The 26284-nt window shown below is 42.5% G+C and overlaps 1 protein-coding gene across 4 annotated transcripts in view; it reads left to right on the top strand.

Moving 5' to 3' along the window:
* ARHGAP28 (Rho GTPase activating protein 28) overlaps positions 1-26284 on the top strand; it is a 158879-nt gene that overhangs the window by 39226 nt on the left and 93369 nt on the right. The gene's annotated exons all lie outside the window — the stretch shown is intronic.

Raw genomic sequence — 26284 nt, 5'->3', positions numbered from 1 at the left:
TTAAAATAAATCAGTGTTCTATGGCTGGTCTCAAACACCCGCTCAGTTTACAGACCTGAATGGATCAATGAAATCCCTTGAAGGTTTGCAGCACGGCAGTGTAGTTTCTAAGGGTGGTTTGGTAGAATCTGAGATTAAAAACAAAACAAAAAAATTCCAAACAGTTCACTCAAAATTTGGGAGAGATATTTTCAAATTAAAATTCGGAAATGATAGTCTTCTGAAAGTTAGTGAATGGGTAAGGCTCATGAGCTTGGAACTGGGTCCCAGGGAATTTGAAAACCTTTAGTATTTCAGTTTGGAGACTGAGATATTATTATGGAGAAAACAGCAGCACTGCTGAGGAGTCTGTTTTCTGGGGCCTTTGATGGGAGAAATAGAGGGGAAAGTTTGGGAAGTTGGGAAATCCTTGTTATCCTAGGACTTTTTCCTCACCCTGCTGTGTTAGAACAGAAGCACTATCTTGGTGGTTGTCCAGTTTATTTCCTTAGCAAAGAAGCCTGGATGGTTTCACACTTTCCCCAAATGGTGATTCGGAACATGCCCCTTTAAGTGACTACCTGGTTCTAATGCACGGCATCCACAATGGCAGATTACCCCAGTCAGGATAACCAGAGTGTCCTATGAATGCTGTGCATCTTAGCTATTCCCTGTCATCTCACTCCCCATCACCAGCAATCAGTGCCCCACTACCACCAAGGGCACTTTGGGCTTGGAGCATATAAGAAGAGAAGCAGCAAAGCCTAACAGAAAGAGCATGAACTCGGCAGGAGAGGACCTAGGTCTGAATCCCCACTCCACTAATTGCTTAAGTGATCTTGGGAAAGTCACTTCACTTCTCTGTGCCTCACTTCCCTCAGCTGTAAAATGGGGATTCAATACCTGTTTGCCCTCCTACTTGGACTGTGATACCCAACTTGGACAGGGATTATGCCTGCATATCTACCCCAATGCTTAGTTCATAAAAAAATTTAGCACTTACTATGTACTGCATCCCCATGATAGTCTGCCTCTGTAATTGAACAATTATCAGAGTCCTATGATATATCCACTGCCATTCATAACTATGAATCTTAAGAGTTGAATAAAAGCTGTTAAATCTCAAACTTCAGGGAGAAACTGATCTTTTGTAGTGGTAACAGAGGAATTTGTTCCCCAATTTTTTTATGGAATTTGGGAGGTGCTCACTATATGCCCTGCACTGTACTAAGCTCTGTGGTAGATTGCCAGCTAATCAAGCTGGACACAGTCCATGTCTCCGTGGGGCTCACTGTCTTAATATGCACATTACAGTTGAGGTAACTGAAGCCCAGAGAAGTTAAGGGATTTGCCCAAGGTCGCACAACAGACAAATGGTACAACAGGAATTAGAACCCAGGTCTTTATGATTCCAAGGCCTATGCTCTATCCACTAGGTCACACTGCTTCCCTATTCACCTCATTGCACAATTTGCTGAAGTTCATTAATCATGCAGAAAAATTTAATAAAACAGTACCTAGGGGCATTGAGTTCCTTCCTGTCCTTATAATAACAATGATAATAATACTAACAGTAACAATACTAACAATAATATTTATTAAGTGTTTACTGTGCAGAGCACTTGAATAAGTGCTGGAAGAGAATTCACGGGGAGAATTAGACAGGACCCTGCCTCTCTGGGAGTCTGAAGGGACTTGGGAACTGGAATCAGTTAATCAATGACACTTAACTGTGTACAGAACACTATACTGAACACTTGGAGGAAGAAGAATCCCAACATAGATTTAAAGAATAAGTTTGACAAACCATTTCTAGTGGGAAAAATAAGTATTTGGAAAATGGATTCAAAGAGCATGGGTTGACAACTTTGTCAGGATAGGTGCACGCTAGGACAGTGGCATTGAAATGATTGGGTTCTATAATGAGAGACTCGAGTCTTGAAAGTTGTGAAATTATGAGAGAGTTTATGAATGGGGATTTAAGAGATAAGGAAGACAGAAGGAATCAGCTATAAATCCCACGGGATTGTCAATTCAGTGTGGCAGGGATTGTGTCTATCTACCACATTGTATTCTCCCAAGTGCAAAATACAGTGCTCTTGCATAGAGTATGCTTTCAATAAATCCCAGTGATCGATCATTATTATTAATTATTATTATTATTATGGTATTTTTAAAGCACTTACCATGTGCCAAGCACTGTCCTAAGCAATGGGGTAGATAATGGTAAGCAGGGTGTCCCACATGGGGCTCACAGTCTTAATCCCCATTTTACAGATGAAGTAATAGATACAGAGAAGTGAAGTGGCTTGCCCAAGGTCACACAGCAGACAAGTGGCAGAGCCAGGATTAGAATCTATGTCCTCTGACTCCCAAACCCATGCAATTTCCACTAAGCCATGCTACTTCTCATATGACAATGTGACAAACAGGTTAGATGTAACTGCCTTGTTGGACACTGGGTGATGGAATTGCAAAGAGAGGTTCTACCTATCTTCCTCCGACATAATTCCATAGGTCCAGCTCCATTTCTGCAATAAGCAAAATGATATTTCCCCCATCTTTTGGCTTGTAACATCATTGTGGGCAGGGACTATATCTGCTAACTCTGTTGTACTGTACTCTCCCACGTACTTAATACAGAGCTCTGCCACATAGTAAGCACTCAGTAAAAAACATTAATTATTCTGATGAAAAATTGAATTTTTACTTTAATGTATCTTGCTATTTCTTGAGCACACCCACTAATGTACACTGCTTGGGATAGCAAAAACATTTCTTTGAAACAAACGTGATCCTTACTGGGTATTTGCTATTCAAAATGTGAATAACAACCATGATATTTGAAAAACTCTTGTTTTTTCCCAGCACTGTACTAAGCACAGAAGTAGATGCATTGTCATCAGGAAGGACAGAATCCCTGTCCCACATTTCATATTGGTAAAATGAGAGCATTTAAGTGACTTGCCTGAGGTCACTCAGAGGACACATGGTGGAACCACTGGTATTAGAAACCAGTTCATTCTGACTCCCCTACTAAGCTGGGAGGGAAGGGGAGGAGAGGGACCGGGAATCAGAAGGTCATGGGTTTTTATCCCAGCTCCACCACGTGTCTACTGTGTGACCTCAGGGAAGTCAATTCCCTTCTCTGGGCCTCAGTTCCTTCATCTGGAAAATGGGGTTTGAGACTGTGAGCCCCATGTGGGACAGAGATGGTGTCCCACCCAATTTACTTGTATCCACCCCAGTGCTTAATACAGTGTCTGGCACATAGTAAGCCCTTAACTAATATTATTATTAGAAAAGGAGAGGAGAGAGGGGTGCAGCCAGGTGAAGTTAAGCCAGGGATGTCTGTGACTGAACTAGGGGTCATGAGCTCCTGGGGACCTAAGAGTCGAGTTGGGGCTGAGTATGGGTTTATCTTGTGGAGTCTGTGAAGCCTGAACTCTGGAGGAGAGAGAAGTCAGAGATAGAGAGTCAGGGCTGGGATCCAGGGAGACACCAGTATCAGGGTGAGGAGAGCGAGACATGGAGGGGGATGTAACTGGGGGGCAGGGCTGCAGCAAAATTTCTAGTAATTTTTTAAATTGTATTTATTAAGCACTTACTATGTACCAGGCACTGTATTAAGCACTGGGGTAGATACAAAGTACACAAGTTGAACACAATCCCTGACGCACATGGGGCTCACAGTTTTAATTCCCATTTTAGAGATAACTAAGGAACAGAGTAATTAAGTGACTTACCCAAGGTCACTCACCAAACAAGGGGTGGAACCGGAATTAGAACCCAGGTACTTCTGACTCCCAGGCCGGGGCTCTAATAATGGAGGGGAAGGGTTGGGGGCGCGGTGGGAAGGATAGTGAGAGGCTGTGGGGGCGGGGGATCTACACTATCCTCTTTTCTTCCTTACAGGGCTCAGTAACCATTTTTTGTTGAAATGTCAGGAACAGGAAACTAACAAATTCCATTTAATTCCATTACAGTTCCCTAAACTATTATCTCACTGTGGGCAGGAAACAGGACTACGCAACTCTTGTATTGTACTCTCCCAATTGTTAAATATAGTGTTCTGCACCTAGGAAGCATTCAAAAAATGCCACTGACTATAAGTTTCTTGAAGGAAGGGACTGTGTATATCAACTCTGTTGCACTGTATTCTTCCAAATACTTAGTACAGTGCTCTGCACACAATAATCCCTCAATTAATACCCCTGATTACTTTAAGTTCATGGGAAAACAAATTCCACAATTCCATGGTTCACGATTACCCCACATTTTTGAGGAATGCATTGCATATGGATCTTGGTATACGTGTCTATTAATGAAAAACGAAGAATGAAAGTGAGGCTGCCACTTCTTCTCTTGTTTTAAGGCAATGCTTTCTAAAATTCCTTACTTCTCTTTCCCCCAGGCTCCCATTTCCTTCCCTTCCTCTTTCCAGCAGGCTCTGACCCACTGACGTCAGGAGGCTCTGGAATGACCTCAGCATCCAATGTTTTCAGCAATTGCATCGACCTCTTTGAAATTGGTGTCAAGGGCTCTTGAGAGGTCACCAGGGCCAAGCATAGAAAGTCTCAGCTCCAAGACAAGTCTCTTGTTCATTCTGATACCGGCAGCTCTTTTTGAGGCTCCCATACATCCCAGAACCTGGAAAGAAAAGCAATCCTTGGGCTATACATCTTAGGGAGAAACTTGGCGACAAGCTTCCTTGATGACTTTGCTCTGATCAACAATTACAACCCCTGAAAGTAAACTTCTTAACCTGCGGTGGCCCATTTCCAAGCATTAAGTGTAGTTCAATCTGTTCCTCCTGTCAAGTGCAATGGCTCCTTTCCCAGCCTGTTCTTTGACTGTCTGAATGTTATTTCTTGTGAGAGAAGCAGCCAAAGAAAGTTCAGTGAACCTTCTCACAGAACTCACCTCCATGGGTCACTAGAATTTATTCTAACCATCACCAGGGATATTCCCCAAAAGGGAAATCCCAGAAGAAGACTGGCCAAATATTAGGTGATTAAAGCCCAAGCAAGGGGATGGGAGGGATTTAACAAGCCTAGTTGTTGTGGGCAGGGAATGTGTCTACCATCTCGGTTATAATGTAGTCTCCCAAGCACCTAGTACAGTCCTCTGAAGACGGCAAGCATTCATTAAATACCACACTAATTGATTAATTACTTTAGATCAGGCTATGTCTGTTTTCCAAGACCTGGTTGGCCTATTTACAGATTGCCCTCTCAATCAACTCCAACCAATCAATTGAGAACTTACTGTGTGCAGAGCACTCTACTAAGTGCAGGTGAGTGTAATGATAATAATAATAATAATAATTGTTAAGCACTTACAATGTGATGAGCACTGTTCTAAGTGCAGAGGTACATTCAAGTTAATCAAGTTGGACACAATCCCTAACCCACATGAGGCTCACAGTTAAGTAGGAGGGAGAACTCCTTACCATAGGATATAAGACATTCAATCACCTTACCCCTCTGACCTTACCTCCCTGATTTTCTACTACAACCCAGCCCGCGCACTTCACTTCTCTAAAGCCAACCTACTCACTCTATCTCGATATTGTCTATCTTGCCACCAATCCCTTTCCCACATCCTGCCTCTGGCCTGGACCTCCCTCCCTACAGATGAGCACCCTCCCAATTTTCAAAGCCTTATTAAAAGCACATCTCCTCCAAGAGGCCTTGCTCAACTCAGCTCTCATTTCCTCTTTTCTCCCACTCCTTTCTGCATTGCTCTCTTACTTGGATTTGCACCCTTTTCACCCCTCTCTTATCCCCACGGCACTTACATACATATCTGTAATTTTTTATATATATTTATGCCTATAACCCCTCTAGACTGTAAGCTTGTTGTGGCAAGGGAATGAGTCTACCAATTCTGTTGTGTTGTACTCTCCCAGGCTCTTAGTACAGGGCTCTCCGCACAGTGCTCAATAAATGCAATTAATTGATAGAACAGGGATTGAATCTCCATTTTACATTTGAGGAAACTGAGAAACGGAGAAGTTAAGGGACTTGCTAAACGTCACACAGCAGGCAAGTGGAAGAGCTAGGATTAGAACCAGGTCCTCTGACTCCAAGGTCCGTGCTCTTTCCTCTAGACCACCCTGCTTTCCAGAATTGATAGGCAAGTTCTCTGCCTACAAGGAGCTTACAGTTTAGAGGACTCTCCTCCTCTGCAGCTTATCATAACTACATGTGTTATCCCACCAGAAGGGGAGAAGGGAATGAGAAATAAGACCACATTTAAATCATTCAGTTTTGTGGTTTAGGCTACTTGTCACTCATCACGGAGATTGCAACAATTGACCCATCAGTGGTATTTACTGAGCACATACTATATGCAGAGCCCTACTAAGTTCTTTGGAGAGTACAATGCACTAGAGAAGGTAGACTCATTCCCTGCCTGCAAGCAAGCTTACATTTTGGAGGGAGGAGTTTATATTTTAATGGTTAATAAAACTAAAGTTTTTGATTAGCTAAGGATCCATTTTACCTCTGCACTCTCTACTCCACCACGATCTCACATCATTGAGATGCCAAGTTTTCTCCATTATTGGCAAAAACTAAATGGCCAACATTGATCTGATCCCTGAGGAAATAATGCCATATTAGAGCATGTTTTCAAAAGGGACATTGTTGGTTTCCTTGACGAAGAGAAAGACGGTCAATACATTGAGATCGTTGATTTTGATTGCTGTTATCAAATAGGCAAATGAAGTAAGAAAACATCCCCTCGAGAAGGAGTCCCTTGGCACAGAGAAGTGAAGTGACTTTCCCAAGGTCACACAGCAGGCTACCACCCCCGCCTTCTCTAATGTGGTGTTCGTACTGCCAGCTCTCTGGACTGGGCTACTGTGGTGAGCCCACAGCAAGCTCCCTTTTAGTGACTATTTGTGATCCCGTGAACAACAGCAGCAATGATGGGCTCTACTTGAGGCAGGTGCTTGTGGGCTTGTGGGGGTTGAACAGGGAGGGAGGCGGGGCTTTCTCTCCCTGTTCTACCCAATAATGGGCCTCGACCAATCAATAACTGCTACGTAGAGCCACAGCTGCGACGTCTAAGCCAGATATAAGTCACTCATTTTGAATCGGTGAGAAGGTACACGCTGAAGCACAAACTCAAAGCAACAGTGCAGCACCTGGAGCAGAAGCACTCTGAGAGCAGCACTCGAAAGCAGCAGAAGGCAATAGCACTTGCAAGCAGAATGAAGAAGCATTGGCAGAATGGGTTCCATTGTCCAGCAGACTGGTATTGGACCCATGGTGGAGTGGAGTGAATGGGTGTATACGTGTCACTCCCTTGCACGTTGGAAAACCTAAGTAAAAAAACTTTCCACAGTAACCTTGGTGATCAGAGGTGTGGTTTGACTTTACTACCTGTCACTGAGGCTCTCCAGGTCCAGGAAGGTCCTGGTTGGTAGGAACGAGGGCTCGTGACCGCTACCACCTTCTGTGACCCAGTCCATTGCTTCTCCACAAACAAGTCTGATCGCTTCAGTGATTTAGAGTGAGCAACTTGTCCAGGAGAAAGCCAGCGGAGTGGATGGCTGATCGAAGGAAGAGAACATGCTACAGGGGGAAGGAGCGTCTCAAAATGCTGGGGGTGAGGGGGAAGAGGGGAGTTTAGCTGGCACCCCATTACCTTTAGAGAATAATGGTGCCTTTCAGAGCATTTCAGTCTTTTTCATTCCCTTGGTCTGTCCTTGCTGATGCGTTAGGGATGAGAGAAGATTACTATTTAATTTTCTCCAGCACATCCTCCTCAGAGCCATGCAGTGCACATTTTTCACAGAAGGCTCTCATTCAAGAACCTGAATATCCGACCTTCTTTATCTTGTGCAATCCAACAAGCTTACACACAAGGTGGAATACAGTGCCATTCTCTTATTTCAAGGGGCAGAATCAGTTAACAATTGATTTTAAACACCAAATCGATTCCTTTCTCCCACTGCGCCTGCAACGAGGCCAGAACTATTCTCTGTGCCCTATCCATCTTTCATCATAACACCTTCCCTTGTTTTCTCACTCTATCATTTGCAAATGTCACTGGTAGCCTTGGGAATACCTGACTAGAACATTTCTTATTCTAACAGGCTGGTCCACCTCTGAATAGCTCACACACAATCAACCTCTTTGTCAATTCTTTTAGTTTCATTTTCTTCTTGCACTTTGTAAACACAATTGTAGATAAACCTATAGAAAACATTGGTGAGGTGACTCTGTGGGGAAGTGTCTGAGATCTGGAGTCAGGCGGCTCAGATTATCATCCTGGCTCTGACTCTTGCCTGATGTGTGACTTCAACTTCGCTATGACTCGGTTTCTTCAACTGTAAAATGGGGGTTAAAAGCCTGTACTCCCTCCCCATTAAGCAAATGATATTTATCGAGCACATACTGTTTGCGGAACACTATACTAGGTACTTAGAAAAGTACACAGAGTTGACAGCCAATCCCTGTTCCCATCTTACCATCTCATGGAAGAGATAGACATTAAAATAAATCACAAGGAGAGAAAGCAACAGAGTATAAGGAGGTGAGGAGTTTCTTTTCATTAGATGTTGACAATTTTTGAGGAGTGGGGAGGTATAAACTGAACTTTTTTTAGAAAAATGATCCAGGAAGTGGAGTGAAGTAAGGATTGGAATGGGGAGAAACAGGAGGCAGGGAGATCAGCAAGGGAGCTGGTACAGTAATCAAGGCAGGACAAGATAAGTGCATGGATTTATGTGGTAGCAGTCTGTATGGAGAGGAAAGGGTGGATTTTAATGATGTTGTGAAGAGAGAAATGCAGGATTTTGTGACAGTTTGAATATGTGGTTGAATGAGATGAGTTGAGGACAACGCCAAAGATATGGGCTTATGAGACAGGGAGGATAGTGGTGTTGTCTATAGTCTACCAAGTCTTGTTATATTGTACTCTCCCAAGCACTAAGTACAATGCTCTGCACATAGTAAGCACTCAAATACGATTGATTGAAAGGGAAAGACAGGGAGGAAAGGGATTGGGTGGGAAGATGAGTAGTTCTTTTTTGGATATTTTAAGTGTGAAGTGTCAGGGGAACTTCCAAGTAGTGATGTCCTGAAGGCAGGAAGAACTATGGGATTATAGGAGAGAGATCAGGTTTGGAAAGGTAGATTTGGGAATTATCCATATAGAGGGAGTAGCTGAAGCCATGGGAATGAATGAGTTCTTCAAGGAGTGGGTGTAGATGGAGAATAGTAGGGGTCACAGAACTGAGGCAGAGGGTGAAAAGTAGAGAAGGAACCTGAGAAAGAGATTAAGAAGGAGCAGTCAGATAGGAGAGGACAGTGTTAGTAAAACCAAGGTTAGATATTGTTCCGGGAGAAGGGGATAGTCCACAGTGTAAAAGGCTGAGAGGTTGAGGAGGATTAGGATGGAGTAGTCATTCAGTTATTTGTTGAGCACATACTCTGTGTAGAGCACTGTACTAAGTGCTTGGAAGAGTAGACTTAAACAGACAAATTCCCTGCCCACAGCAAGCATACAGTCTACATGGGGAGACAGACATTAATCGAAATAAATGAAATTACAGATATGTACATAAATACTGTGGGACTGGTAGGGGAAGATGAATAAAGGGAGCAAGTCAGGACAATGCAAAAGGGAGTGGGAGAAGGTCGCTGATCATTAGACTGTCCCACAATCCTTTGTGGGACAGGGATTGTGGTGATCAGATTATTTTGTATCTACCCCTTAGTTTAGCACAATGCTTGGCACATAGTAAGCAATTAACAAAAATAATTACTATGATTGTTTTCTGAATGGTATCTGAAAAAGCAAAATATCAATAACATATTATTCATCAAATGCCAAAGTTTATGATGCCTAGTTCATTGTAATAATAATAATAATAATAATGGTACTTAAGTGCTTACTATGTGCCAAGCATTGTTCTAAGTACTGGGGTAGATACAGGGTAAGGGTAGATACAGGGTAATCAGGTTGTCCCATGTAGGCCTCACCATCTTAATCCCCATTTTAGAGATTAGGTAACGGAGGCACAGAAAAGTTAAGCAACTTGCCAAAGGTGACACAGCAGGCAAGTGGCGGAGCCAGCATTAGAACCCATGTCTTCTGACTCCCAAGCCCGTGCTGTTTCCACTAAGCCACACTGCTTCTCTGATATGCTTCCTATGAAATAGGAATTCAAACACTTCCTATGAAATAATTCCTAAAGTTTTTTCTTCAGTCCAACTCTAATCCCTGAAAACAGTTCAATACAGACAGTGAAGTCTAAGGTTAGTCTAATTATAAGGTAAATCTGAGATTTGTTCCATGATTTGTAGTGCTCCCTTTGTGTAATTAGATCAACAATAACCTCGTTGCTATCATAGGTTAATGCCTTAGTTTCCTTATGATGAACAGATACATGTCTGGAGTTCACAGCAGTAACACTAAGCCTTTTCACAGTGTCTACATCCCTCCAGTCCCTCATTCTTCGGTTTTGTTCCCACAAACAAAATGGAGTAAAATACGGACATTCACATAAGTACGTGTATAACTCATTGCTTGCAATTACTGGAATTAGTTAGTGACCACTTTTGCTGCAATTACCAAATCTTGCTGGTAATGCAGTATTCATCTCCTTGCCCTCTGCTCTCTTCCTTCTGTTATCTTATCACATCACTTTTTGAAAGTCGAAGTACAGCCCTCTACTTTTTCTCCCCTCTTTAGAGTAGCTGAGACTAAGCTGATATGGAGAACAATTATTCTTCCCATTCTTAAATGCTTTCCTCTTGGAAAATGATTGCACAATTAGGAATCAGTATTCAAGATCGGTTTGCTAATAGAAAGGAGATTACAAGGGGAAAATTAGCCATTTCAGTCCACTGAGGAGTAGGTTCTGGGAACTCATGGGGTGATAATTTTCCCTCTGACTTGTTGAATGTTAGTCATCCTGCTTTTTTCAAACTGTCTAGATTGAATGCTGAAAAAGCTCAAGATACTGCTCCTTTGATACCTAAAAATCATGGGATTGATATAAATAACACAAACAGTAAGAAAATCTCTAGTTGATTTCATCAACCAACCAACCATAATTCACTGAACCCCTCAGGGTTAATCACTCTATAGTCTGGTAGAGAAGGGTGCCTAATCTATCAATGTATTAGATTGAAAAAGTTATTCAGAATTCTATTTAAGCAGGTTTCCATGTTTTTTCTAACTACCACCCAAGATTAGACACAAGGTTTGGAACAATGTAAGGGCTTTTCTCACTGTACCTCATTTTCGTCTGTCTAGCCTCCGACCCCTTGTCCACACCCCAACTGTCCACCACTCTCTCCGCTTTCAAAGTCCTACTGAAGTCACATCTCTATGAGGCCTTCCTTGAATAACTACTTATTTCCCTACCCTATTTGCCTTCTCTTTTGTGTCAGATATGTATTTGTGTCCATACCTACCCCTTAAGCACTCTGATAGAAACATGAGTGGTATTTATTGAGCTTTTACTGTGTGCAAAGCACTGTACTAAGCACTTGGGAGAGTACAATAAAACAGAGTTGGAAGACACATTCCCAGCATGCCACAACCTTACAGTAGAGTTGGTAGACATGTTACCTGCCCACAAGAAGCTCACAGTTTAGAAAGGGAGAGAAATGGGGGGATGGAAAAGTATAAGGATATGTATAAAAGTGCTGTGAAACTGAGGGTGGGATAAATATCAAGTACTTAAAGAGTACAGATACAAGTACACAGGTCATGCAGAAGGGTGCCTAAATTGGGGAAATGAGGGCTTAGAGAAGGCCACTTGGAGGAGACATGATTTTAGAAGGCCTTTAAATATGGGGAGAGTAGTGATCTTTTGTATATGAAGTGGAGAGAGTTCCATGCCTGAAGGAAGATGTGGGCATGGGGACAGTGATGTGATGGACAAAATTAAAGTATGTTCTCAATGGAGGTGTAAAGTTTGTGGGCTAGGAATCTCACAAGGTAAGGTAGGATGGGGAGAGGTGATTAAGTGCTAATAGTAAGGGGTTTCTGTTTGATGTAGTAAATAAGGTTTTTGCATAATGGGAAGATATAGCTTGGATTTTCTTTTAGAAAAATGATCTGGGCAGAAGAGCAAAGTGTGGACTGGAGGGGGAAGGGAGAGACAGGAAGTCAGGGAGGACAGTGAGGAGGCTAAAGTAGAACTAGGATAAGTCTAGTAGCAGTTCAGATGAAGAAGAAATGACACACTGTGAAGATGTTGTAAAGGTAGAACAAACAGGGTTTGGTAACAGATTGAATATGTGGTTTGAATGAGAGAGATGAGTCTAGGATGATGCGAAGGGTATGGGCTTGTGAGAAGGGAGGATGTTGGTGTTCTCTAGAGGGATGAGGAAGAAGAGGAACATGCTAATTTTAAGGTGTCAGCAGTATATCTATATAGAGATGTCCTAGAAGGCAAATGGAAAAGCAAGACTGCGGAGGAGGACAGACATTAGGACTGGAGAGGTTAATTTAGGAATCTTCCACATAGAGATGGAAGTTGAAACCAGTGAGTTCTCCAAAGGAGTGAGTATAATTGACAAACTGGGGACCCATAACTGAGCCTTGAGGGAACCTCAGGGTTGGGAGGTAGGAGGCAGAAGAGGAACTGGTGAAAGAGAATAAGAATGAGTGGTCAGAGAGCTAGGAAGAGAAGTTGGAGAAGGCAGTGACATCAGTGAAGCCAAGTCCAGATAACATTTCCAGGAGGAAGCGATTTGTTCCACATTGTCAAAGGCAGCTAAGTCGTCAAGATTGGGTTGGAGGAGGTGCCGCCATTGCTAAGCAGGACCGATACCATCTCTATGCAGATGACACACAGATCTACATCTCTGCCCCTGTCCTCTCCCCCTTCCTTCAGGCTCACATCTCCTCCTGCCTCCAGGATGTCTCCACCTGGATGTTGGCCCATCACCTAAAACTCAACATGAGCAAGACTGAGCTCCTCATCTTCCCTCCCAAGCCTGGTCCTCTCCCAGACTTCCCTATCACCGTGGATGGCACGACCATCCTTCCTGTCTCTCAGGCCCGCGATCTCGGTATCATTCTTGACTAGTCTCTCTCGTTCACCCAACACATCCTATCCGTTACCAAGACCTGCCGATTTCACCTTTACAATATCGCCAAGATCCACCCTTTCCTCTCCACCCAAACGGCTACCTTACTGCTACGGGCTCTTGTTATATCCCAGCTAGACTACTGTGTCAGCCTTCTCTCTGATCTCCCTTCCTCCTCTCTCGCCCCGCTCCAGTCTATTCTTCACTCCGCTGCCCGGTTCATCTTCCTGCAGGAGCGATCTGGGCATGTCACTCCCCTTCTTAAACAACTCCAGTGGTTGCCTATCGACCTCCGCTCCAAACAAAAACTCCTCACTCTAGGCTTCAAGGCTCTCCATCACCTTGCCCCTTCCTACCTCTCCTCCCTTCTCTCTTTCTACTGCCCACCCCGCACACTCCGCTCCTCTGCCACCCACCTCCTCACCGTCCCTCGGTCTCGCCTATCCCGCCGTCGATCCATTGGCCACGTCCTCCCGCGGTCCTGGAATGCCCTCCCTCCTCACCTCCGCCAAGCTAATTCTCTTCCCCTCTTCAAAACCCTACTTAAAACTCACCTCCTCCAAGAGGCCTTCCCAGACTGAGCTCCCCTTCTCCCTCTACACCCTCTACCGCCCCCACTTCACCTCTCCGCAGCTTAACCCTCTTTTCCCCCCATCTCCCTCTGCTCCTCCCCCTCTACCTTCCCATCCCCTCAGCACTGTACTCATCTGCTCAACTGTATATATTTTCATTACCCTATTTATTTTGTTAATGAAATGTACATCGCCTTGATTCTATTTAGTTGCCATTGTTTTTACGAGATGTTCTTCCCCTTGACTCTATTTATTGCCATTGTTCTTGTCTGTCTGTCTCCCCCAATTAGACTGTAAACCCGTCAAATGTCAGGGACTGTCTCTATCTGTTGCTGACTTGTTCATTCCAATCGCTTAGTACAGTGCTCTGCACATAGTAAGCACTCAATAAATACTATTGAATGAATGAATTTAGCATGGAAAGGTCCATCCAGGTCAATCGTCAGCCTATTTGGGCCCCTTTCACCCCTACCAGAGTCAAGTCAGTGTTAGCATCTCTGAAAACAAATGGCATCCCTGATGCTTTAATGCTGGATATCTTAAGCAACAGTGATTCATTGTTTGCTAACTGCATTTCTGAAAGTGGTGCTTCTGACCAGAGGATTTTATTTCTACCACAGATAATTATGATTCATCTGGCTCCTGTCCCTGTTATCTCCTTCATCTATGAGATTTATTGAACACTTGCTCTGCGCAACCCCCCTGCACGATCCAAACCCAATTCAGCCACACTAAACCCTGATAGCTGGACAACGTTAGTGCTTAAACCTATTCTCAAAGAGTCAAACTTGCATACTGGGAGCTGAGGTCCTCTTGGAATAAGCATCATTTTCTCTCTATATTATCAGGTGAAATGGGGTGCCATTCTCTTCACTGGGAATCCTTCCACAGACAGATGTGGAGTTGTGAGAATTTCTTCTCATTTGTCCATGCCCAAGGAAACCTGTAGGATAGAGAGCAGGGATCGGGAGGGAGGGAGGGATCCCCTCGTTCTGTGATGAACCAGTCATCAGTGATGTAGTCACTGATTTTTCTGCCTTGTTCCTGCCTCATAATCCAACCTCAGAGCATGGGCTGATGGGAAGACTATAAGCTCACTGTGGGCAGGGAACGTTTCTACCACATCTGTTGTTTTGCACTCTCCCAAGCACTTAGTACCATGCTCTGCATATGGTAAGCTCTCAATAAATACCACTGATTGATAGAAGTTATTCAGGGAAATCCCTTCAACCCAGGACATAGAGGCTTCTAGGAATGGCTCCTGCTCTAGGCAAACTATCCAGCCAAGGAGCACTGAATTGTGCCAGAATGATCACCCGTTCAGATGTCAGACTTGCCCAACAACTAGTGTAAGCTAAATTAATTTACCATTTACTAAATCCTTTGGAGCAACAGCTAAACTACCCACTGCAAACCTTGCTTCAAATTTTTCCTAATCTCTTCTATTGTATTTGGGGCACATGATCACAAGCTGCTCAGGACGCTTAAAATGAAATCTTCAATCAGAGTTTGTTTTGCCCCCTCAACGGGCAGTTAATTTTCTAGGTCACTTGTAAGTCAGAGTTTTTTCTGTAATTCAGCTAATAGTCAATGTCGGCTTCATAGTAAAATTAAATTTAAAAGGGGACAGCAACCTTTCAGAGAATACGACAGATTGAAAGCAGAAAGTTATTACCATTCCTTTAGGAAATTGTGAATTTTATCGTAATCTCAGAAATTATACTATGTTATGGAGTGGTAAAATATTTCCTCCCTATGATCACACCCTGAAAATTGGTCTCTCTTGCGCAACTGATTTTTATGTTTTAGCCATTCTGAAGGATAGTAAAAGAAACTTTAAGCTTCTCAATAAAATAGAAATATCACAATATGTCACATCATTAATTTAACCCTAGCTTTCTCTATTAAATTACTGTCCTTTGCATTTGAAAATGGCTCTACCTGGGCCATACAGTAAGCTCCCTCTAGATTCTAAACTCCTTGTGGGCCGGTAACATCTACCAATGTTGAGAAGCACCATGGCCTAGTGGATCGAGCATGGGCCTGGGTTGGGACTTGGGTTCTAATCCCAGCTCTGCCACTGGCCTGCTGTGTGAACTTGGACAAGTCACTTCACTTCTCTGGACCTCAGTTAACTCATCTGTAAAATGGGGATTAAGAATGTGAGCCCCCTATGGGACAGGGACTGTGCCTAATCTGATTAACTTGTATTTACCCCAGCACTTAGTGCCCGGCACACAGAAAGCACTAAACATATACATTAAAAAAAAAAGAAAACTTGGTTATATTGTACTGTCCCAAACAATACACTGCTGTGCATACTAAGCACTCAATATTGATTGGTTGGCCATGAGATATTTTTAATCTGTGTGTGGGGGTGGCCAGAAAGATATCCTGAATATTTGTCAGATGCTTGAGAGATCTGGTTTATTTTCAACTACTTTACCATTTTGCATTCAAAGAACAGCAGTTTGTGGTTTCTGAATTGTTTCATTAAAAGCCTGTACCTTTGGAGACTTGGGTTTCACCCCACAGTACTCAATAAATATGAGACTGATCATCTTCTTTTAAACCAGAGAAGTATTGCTATTACTTTTTACTGATAAAGAACCTTTCTTCAAAGGAGTAAATCGATGGTATTTAGTGAGAGCTTACTGTTTTAAGAGCACTATGCTATAAATAATAATGATGACGATTGTGGTATTTGTTGAGAGCTTACTATGTGCCAGGCACTGTACTAAGCACTAGGGAGGATACAGGCAACACAATCCCTGTCCCACACGGCGCTCACAGCCTCAATCCCCATTTTACAGATGAGGTAACTGAGGCACAAAGAAGTGAAGTGACTTAATAATTATAATAATAATTATGATATTTGTTAAGTACTCACTTTGTTCCAGGCACTGTACTAAGCATCAGGATGGATACAAGCAAATTAGGGTTGGACAGAGTCTCTGTCCCGCAGAGGGCTCACAATCTTAATCCTCATTTTACAGATGAGGTAACTGAGGCACAGAGAAGTGAAACAACTTATCCAATGTCACACAGCAGACAAGTGGTGGAGCTGGGATTAGAACCCATGACCTTCCTCCTCCCAGGGCTTTGCTCTATTCACTGTGGCATGCTGCGTCCCTTGTGTGAGTAGCCCAAGGTCACAACAGACAAGTGGCAGAGCTGGTCTTAAAACCCATGACCTTCTGATTCCCAGGCCCCTGCTCTATCCACTCCTCCATGATGTTACCCATAATGCTTGGGAGAGTGCAATGAAATGGTTGGTAGTTGGAAAAAAGAGATAGGTGGCGAGATTAGAGAAGCAGCGTGGCTCAGTGGAAAGAGCCCGGACTTGGGAATCAGAGGTCATGGGTTCGAATCCCAGCTCTGCCACTTGTCAGCCATGTGACTGTGGGCAAGTCACTTAACTTCTTTGTGCCTCAGTTAAATCATCTGTAAAATGGGGTTTAAAAACTGTGAGCCCCACGTGGGACAACCTGATTATCTACCCCAGCGTACTCTGGGGTACGCTGCACATAGTAAGCGCTTAACAAATACCAACATTATTGTTAACTGCCAGAGAGAGGCCCTTCATAACTGAAGCTGGTGAACAATCCAGACTAGTGCCTGATTTCTGTACATATCTGTAATTTATTCATTAATATGAATGTCTGTCTCCCCCTCTAGACTGTAAGCTCATTGAGGGCAGGGAATGTATCTGTTTATTGTTATACCATACTCTCCCAAGCATTTAGTACAGTGCTCTGCACACAATAAGTGCTGAAATACAACTGAACCAATGAATTTCTGCTTAGTACAGTGCTCTGCACATAGTAGGCACTCAATAAATACTATTGAATGAATGACTGAATGAAAGGTCAAATGATACTAAGAATGGGTATAGGGAGCCCCAGGTCTCAAATTCAAGCTATAGATAATTCTTTGAGCAAAGGGAGTTTATGCTTTGTAAAACCCATTTGAGCATGATCTTTCCTCAGGTTGGGACACTATCATCTGGACAACTGTCTATTATAAACTGAACGGCCAACGGAAAGTCCTGACTATAAGTCTCGAGTGGCTTAAGCTGAATCCCAGCTCAGATGTAAGGGTGTATCTCATTACATAGCCCTTAAAAAATCCAATCTCTCAGTACATTTCTCATGTCAAACATTAGTAGCCAGTTCACTGTGACAAACAGGAACAGCCTGTAGTCTTCCTGTCTGGATAATGCACTGAAAAAGAGTCAATGAGGTTTTATGAAATCCTGTGGGATTTCACATGGATCATGCCTTGTCGGGGAGGAGGTAGGTGGGGCCAGTCTCCATCGCAAATGAGCCGACAGGCAAATTTCACTATACAGTTTCCTAGAATAAGGAAAAACGCCCTGTGGTCAACACTTAATTTCTCTTAAATGTTGTTCATTAATACCTTCTGCCAAACCATTTGTTTGCAATTTATCTCTGGGATTAGCTTGTTGAAGCAGTATGACCTTATAAATTGAAGTTGTTTACAGGTGTGTGTGTGTGTGTGTATAAATATATATATATATGTTATATATAAAAAGTTAAAATCCTACCCTCTGGTTTCAAACTCAGATAATTTCCTCATATTTTCTGGCTTGCTTTCTCCCTTGAAAGTGTCCCCAAGGTAGACCACGCTTCCTAAGAAGGATGTGATCTTCCGGTGGCTCGCTGTATGCTTTCCTTTTCTTTTTCCATTTCAGCCTTGAGGTCTGAGGTGGGTGGAAATCGACAAGACAGAATTCATTCCAGCTTCACTCTTTAGAACTTTAAATTCTGTTAACCTATCCTGACCCCCTTAGGAGGGAAAAAATGAATCTTGTATTCTGCCTTTTTATTCCCTTCACCCTGCATGGATTCTCATAAATCCCAGGCTCCCAGCGAATGATGACACATTTCATTCTCTTTTAAGAAATGGATGAAACATTTGTATTCTGACACAAACAGGAAAACACAGTGGAGGTATTTATTCCAAAGTTACCACCTCTTTAAATAGCCCCAGTTCAGTAGTGAATCAGTAAGTGATTTACCAGAAAGTTGCTCTTTGTTTTGTGGCCCTGTATGGCTAGAGGCATTAAGCTTTATCCTATCCTGGAGCTTTCAGATAGCATTTGGAATGTGTGGGTTTGGGGACGGGGCCTGGAAGAAGTATTATTCCCATCGGGGACAGGAGGAAGCTTAGTTTCAAAGACATTTTGGCCCTTTTTGTTAAAGGGTTATCACCAGTGGGATCCCAGCTACCTCAAGGTAAGGTTCAGAGCACCTCCAAAATCAAAAATCTCTGATCGCTGATTTCATCTGTGTACCATCTCTGTTCTCTTTCTTCCTCAAAAGAGCATTGTGGAAGGAGGAAAGTAAACAGGCAAGGAGGAAGTTGGAATTTTCCAGTTGTATGAGAGGTGGAGTTCAGGGTTTATAGATTTAAGCAGTTTATTCATTATTCGTTGTGATTTCTACCATGAAGACAGAGGACTCAACTGTCAAAAAAAAGAAAATGTAGTAAATGTTTAACTAAACTCTGAATTCTTTGCTGCGTGTATTTTTCAACTTCTAAACAAAAGGAAGCAAAACAATATCTGCCTGCTTGTTTAGTTGGAATTGGTACGAGTCACTGGATGGTAATTGTTGAGATATTGGAAAGTTAGTCCCTGGATTTGCCTTTGAATTGCAAAGAAATTTGTATTTTCCAAAGTTAATGTGGTAAATGTCAAAGAATGTCAGTTAAAATAGGCATGATAGAAAATACTGCTAGACTAAGGCTGTCATAGTTCAGGAGGATTCAAACAAATCAGCAAGTCATCAGCTCCTAGAGGGAAATTCCCCAGTCTTGTTAAGTGATGACTCCAGTATCTAACCTTCTAGAATATCAAGAATCTTCATCCTGATGCTTACCTTAGCCATGCAAGTAAATAATTGTTCTCCCAGAACTCACTCTCCTGCTATCCATCTTCAGCCTATCAAATGATTTTAGTTTTTGCTTCCCCCATTTATAAGTTCAAGGACAGGGATCATGACTTCTAGATATATTGTTCATTTAATCATATTTATTGAGAGCTTACTTTGTACAGAGCACTGTACTAAATGCTTAATGCACTCTCAAATGCTTACTACAGTGCTATGAATAGAATAGAGGCTCATTAGATAGTATTGATTAATTGTGAAAGTGAGGGAAGGTGTATAAGTCAAAATAATAATGATAATAATAATGTTGGTATTTGTTAAGCACTTACTATGTGCCGAGCACTGTTTAAGTGCTGGGGTAGATACAGGGTAATCAGATTGTCCCACTTGAGGCTCACAGTTAATCCCCATTTTACAGATGAGGTAACTGAGGCACAGAGAAGTGAAGTGACTTGCCCACAGTCACACAGCTGACAAGTGGCAGAACCAGGATTCGAACTCATGACCTCTGACTCCCAAGCCCGGGCTCTTTCCACTGAGCCACACTGCAGGTCTCCCTGTAGACCAGAAGCTGTCTGTGGCTTGGGCTCATATCTATCGCCTTTGTTGGAATAGAACTTTCCTAAGTGCTTAGCCCAGTGGTCTGAACACAGTAGGTGCTCTGGTCATGTTTTTTCACTCCTCAAGAGCCTCCAGTGGCTGCCCATCCACCTCCACATCGAAACAGACACTCCTTACCATCGGCTTTAAAGCAATCACCTGGCCCCCTACCTCACCTCACTACTCTCCCACTACAACCCAGCCTGCACACTTCGCTCCTCTAATGCCAACCTTCTCACTGTACTTCCATCTCGTCTATCTTTCCACCAACTTCTCAACCACATCCTCTCTCTGGCCTTGAATGCCCTCCCTCTTCAGATAACACAGAAAATTCCTCTTCCCTTATTCAGAACCTTATTGAAAGCACATCTCTTCCAAGAGGCCTTCCCTGACTAAGCTCTCCTTTCCTCTTTTCCCACTCCCTTCTGCACCACCTTAACTTGCTCCCTTTATTCATCCCTCCTCCCAGCCCCACAGCATTTATGTACATATTTGTCATTTTTTTAATTTATATTAATGTCTCTCTCCTCCTTTAGTTTGCAAACTACTTGTGGCAGGGAATGTGTCTCTTATATTGTACCCTCCCAAGCTCTGCATACAGTAAGCACTCAAATATGATTAATTAACTGCTCAGTAAATGCCATTAATTGATTTATAAAAGACACTATGTGTTAAACATTGGAATATGTACAAGGTTATCAGAATGGACACAGTCTCTGTTTTCCTACAAAAGCTCACAATCTATTGTAGCCTGGTAAGTGGCGGAGGGCTGAGGGTGGGGTGAATATCAAGTTCTTAATGGGTACACAAATAATAATGATGGTATTTTTTAAGCGCTTAAAATGTGCCAAGCACTGTTCTAAGCACTGGTGTGACAGGAAGGTGAGAAAGTAGAGGAAATGAAGGCTTAGTCAGAGAATGCCTCCTGGGGGACATGGGATTTAATAAGACTTTGAAAGTGAAGAGAGTGGTGGCCTGTACTAAGTGCTTGGGAGAGTACAGTAAAAGAGTCAAGAAATAGGTTCCCTGCCACAACAAGCTTACAGTCTAGAGACTTAAGTCACGCTCCCACCTCCCCTCGGTAACATTAGGAAGTTATATTTCATTTCACAATTCTGAATCCTAGGTTTGAGGTTGCTTGTACCGTACTCTTGGAGACCATATCTTTCCCTTAATACATATGCATACCAGATCTTTTACGAAATACAGACACACAGCATAAACAGGCCAACTTTGCAGAACTCTTGTTAAAATCCCCACAGGCAGGCAAATGGAAAACGGCTGGGTTAATCAAAAGCAAGTTTAAGGAGATAAGACCCATGTTTAGATTTGAAAATATCAAGAGAAGGCATTGCTCCACTCTTCTAAAAGAAGGGGAAAAATTCCTTTTGGGCAGAAAGGACACGTTGCCTTCAAATGAACAGAAAGCCCGAGGTCACAGGCATAATTTCCGCCGATTAGAAATTCAAAAGACAATGGGCGCAACAATCTAAAGCTTTTAGCCAATGTCATGGCAAAACTTCTAGGAAGAGATAATAACAGCAGCCAGAAAAAGACATATGATAAAGAGAGAATTGGAACTGTGTTTGAGATGCACTAAAGACAGAGAAATGTTTTTATGCCATCAGCAGATTTTCATATCAAAGCCACAGTTTTGTTTCAAGGAACCTAATGACCCAAAATAGGGCAGAGTCCAGAATTATGTCTTAGTGTCGACTAATGACTCTGCAGCACTGTTTGGAAATAGTCATTGCTGATGTCAACAAAGCCTGAGCCTGGAAATTATCCAAAGCCAGAGAGTTACATCAGTTCAGCCAAGCTGAACAAGTACTCTTATAACAAAGGAGTTGAGAAGCAATTCACTACCCTCTTGGGAGAGATCTTATAACAGTCTTCTAATGGTTTTCGGATGGCACTGTGTTTGCTTGGTGAGTTGACATGTCCATTAAAATATGGATCATTACAGTGACCAAAATTACAACTCAACAGACACACACACACAAGGCATAGGAGACCCTAAATGGAGAATTGTTTCTTGATTAACCCAAGGACAGAACGAGGATAAATCTCTTTTTACTACTTCTTTTTATGTGAGTGCTGCAACAAAGGACTGATTAGAAAAACATGCATTATTAGTGGGATGAGTGCAGATATCCAACAAGATCAGGTACAAAATGCAATCTAGAAAAGAATGAGAAGAAAATCAACTTTTCATTACTGAGTGGTGGAGGAAATTGCAAACATCTTCATTTGAAAAATTCTAAAACTTTCAAACCAGATGTGTGTAGGCAATTTCCTCCCCTCTAGTCTACACCTAACCTCCATATTAATAATTATGGTACTTGTTAAGCACTTACTATGTGCCAAACACTGTTCTAAGTGCTAGGGTAGTACACGTTGGTTGGACAAATTGGACAAATTGGACAAGTTGGTTACAAGCAGGTTGGACACAGTTCCTGTTCCACATTGAGCTCCTACTCTTAATCCCCATATTTTACAGATGAGGCACAGAGACTTGCCAAAGGTCACACAGCAGAGATGTGGCAGAGCCAGGATTAGAACCTATGACCTTCTGACTCCCAGGCTCATGCCCCATCCACTACACCATGCTGCTTCCCTATCCCCATCTTTCCCCATCTTCCCCATCTTTCAGCTTCAGGGTTTTCCTCACTTTGCCCTCATCTTGGGATCCAGAAAAATGATTCAAAGGAGAACATAGCTTGGATGTTTTTCTGGAAGAAAGACCTTTGTTTAGTCTCCAGACTAAACAACATCATATTTCAGTGATGAGTTATCTGAAAAGATCTTTACCACAAGCATATGCCAAAGTGAATATATGGCAAAGCAATTGTCAAACTATTTTACATTTTACCCTTACAACTGCTGCTCTGTAAATAGCCTCAGGAGGTGCTCATTATATCAATCAATGAATGATATTTTTAGAGACTTAATCTGGGCAGAACACAGAACTAAGTGCTCTGGAGAGTCCAAAAGAGCACCACGATTACCTGCCCTCAAGTACTTTACAATCCCTGGCTCCCGGGAAGATGTATCCCAAACGATACATCTACTATAGAAGCAGCATAACCAGTGAAAAGAGCATGGGCTTGGCAATCTGAGGACTTGGATTCTAATCCCAGCTCTGCTGATTGCCTGCTATGTGACCTTGGACAAGTCACCTAACTTCTGTGTCTCGGTTTCCTCGTGAGTTAAACGAGGATTAAATTCTACCCACTCTTAGATTGTGAGCCCCATTAGTGACAAGGGCTGTGTCCAACCTGATTAGTTTATATCTACCCCTTTTCTTAGTACAGTGTTTGGCAAATAGACAAGCACTTAATACGTAGTTAGTGTTACTGTTATTATTATTACTGACAGCCAGTGGCACCTAGGTACACATTTTAAGTCATATCCACTATCTATTTATAATTGTGGCATTTGTTAGGCACTGATGCTTGTCTCCCCCATCTGGACTCTAAGCCCATTGTGGGCAAGGATTGTCTCTCTTTATTGATGTATTGTACTTTCCAAATGCTTAGTGCAGTGCTCTGCACCCAGTAAGTATCCAATAAATATGATTGAATGAATGAATGTGTTGGGATAAATTCTAGATAATCAGGTTGGAAACAGTCCCTTGTACCACATCGGCCTTACAGTCTTGAATAGGAGAGAGGGCAGATTTTTAATTTCCTTTTTATAGAAGAGGAACTTTGGATCCTGAGAAGTTCAGTGGCTTGCTCCGGGTCACCCAACAGGTAGGTGTCAGAACCAGGATTTGAGCTCAGCTCCCTCCTTTCCCAGGCCTGTGCGCTTTCCACTAGGCCACACAACTTCTAGGCAATTACAATCTGCAATTGATTTAACTACCTACTTGACTAGTGAGTAAGCACCTGGAGAACAGAAATTGTGTCCTCTCTTTTGTATTCTCTCAGTACAGTAGGCATTTGATAAATGCATCAATGATGATGACTACGTAAAATGATGGAGTGCCTTGAAGTCGACTGTGAGGAGTCTGATGTAAAGGGAAGTGGGAAGTGACAGAAGATTTATGGGGACTGGAGAGAGATGTATGCTGAAGATTCTTGCCCAGGATTTCCCCAAGATGCCATAATTATTCTCCATTTTCAGAAATTCAGTTAAGGCACAACTTCAAGACACTTTCTCTGTTGATGTCCCCCCTCTAGACCGTAAATTTGCTGTGGGCAGGGAATGTGTCTGTTTATTGTTATATTGTATTATACCAAGCATTTTGAACTGTGCTCTGCACATAATAAGGAAATACGATTGACTGACTGACATTCTTTTCCAAAGTCCCCAAAGACCACGACCCATGAGAAGCAGCTTGGCGTAGTGGATAGAGCATGGGATTGGGAGTCAGAAGATCCTGGGTTCTAATCCCAGTTTGTCATTTGTCTGCTGTGTCGCTATAGGCAAGTCACTTCATTTCTCTGTGCCTCAGTTACCTTATCTGAAAAATGAGGAATGAGACTGTGAGCCCTGTGTGGGACAGGGACTGTGTCCAACCTAATTTGCTTGTATCCACCCCAGAGCTTAGTACATTACCTGGCACGTAGTAAGCACTTAGAAAATACCATAAGTATTCTCCTGCTTATTATTATAATTATTATTAACCACAGGAGGGTACAAAGAGAATGAAATGCCAGTCTTAGCACAACCCAAATCACCCAAACTGGTCATTTTTCATCCCAGAAAATGCTAGTAAGGCTGAAGTCATATACGTCAGAGTAAAACTGTGCTGTGACAATTCCAGTTAGAACCAAGGCAAATGTGTAACCTGCTGGGAATTCACATCTTTACTGAACCACTTAACAGCTCAATTGTGTTTACCCCATTAATTCTGTGCAGTGTTAATGAAGAGGCCAATCAAAAGGGATCAGTTGCATCTAGGCAGAGTTGAAAGAGATTAAAGCGTGATCAGATGATGCAATGCGACTGGGGTTTTTTTTCTAATAGCTTAATTTTTGCCCATCTACAATTTTAACACCACTTCGCAACATCCATGGTCAGTTCTAAAGCGGTAACACAAGAGCCTCCATCCCAGCAATACGCAAAAGAAATGTTTCTGAAGAAATGACTGATTATTCGCCAAATGGCCTTCTAGACTAAGCTTGTCTTCTAGACTGTGAGCCCACTGTGGGCAGGGATTACCTCTATTTGTAGCTGGACTGTACTTCTCAAGTGCTTAGTGCAGCGCTCTGTAGATGGTAAGTGATCAATAAATATGATTGAATTGAATGAATGAATGAAAACAGCCAAATGAACAAGCTTTTCCATTCTTAAAAATGTGTGTTCAGACTCATATCTGACAAGTCTGGGGGTTGTTTCTCTGTTATAGGAAGGGGAGGCTAACAAAATTGAGGAGAGGACCGAGTACTTACCTGTTCAGGTATCCAACCTTTCCAAAGCATAAAGCATTAAGCACAAGTCATGGTCTTACTGCTTGCTTGCTTGCTTCTTTCTAGAAGATTGGGATTTAGATTTGTCCTCCTGGAGCTAGTGCCTTCTCTAAAATATGTGATTGTGAAATCCATTAATGCTCCTTGTTCGACCTCTGTTTCTCCAGAAAAGACTCAACGATCGTTGAAATAAAACAGAAATAGTGCTACTGGCAGCCTCATACACAGTGTGGAGCATATTAGAGAAATGTTTCAAAACCCACACAGACCCTCTTTTTGCTTTCAAGAGAATTTTCAGTTGCTTAGTTTAGGCGGCAAAGGTTTATGCCAATGGGTCTTGAATGTGGCATGATGGTATCTGGCACTAGTGGAGACGTTCCAATCAAGTCGCATTCTCTAGTTGAGAATTGTTAATTTGAATTATGCTTGTTCATTTAATCAATGGAGCCTGTTGCTATTCTGGGCTGTGAGAGTCTCTTTACCAGAAACTCAACTCTGCCTGAGAGGGTGATAGGCATTTGCCCAGGTTGAACACAGTTTCCATGGGACTGCAACCAACATAAGGGAGATTCAAAAGACAATTTTGCTCCAGTGGAGAAGCAAAACTGAGAAATGTATTACCTGCTTCCTTTCCTTTGTGATCCTTACGTTTGGAGAAGATAGGGATGGAGAAGAGTACAGGAGGATAGTCCAGAATATTTTGGAGAAGAAAACAGGTTTTTTTATTTTTTCCAGAAGAT

The sequence above is a fragment of the Ornithorhynchus anatinus genome, chromosome 5 (assembly GCF_004115215.2).
Source record: "Ornithorhynchus anatinus isolate Pmale09 chromosome 5, mOrnAna1.pri.v4, whole genome shotgun sequence".
Lineage (NCBI taxonomy): Eukaryota > Metazoa > Chordata > Mammalia > Monotremata > Ornithorhynchidae > Ornithorhynchus > Ornithorhynchus anatinus.
Note: the sequence above shows the minus strand (reverse complement) of the source record. Positions and strands in the feature narration are given on the sequence as shown.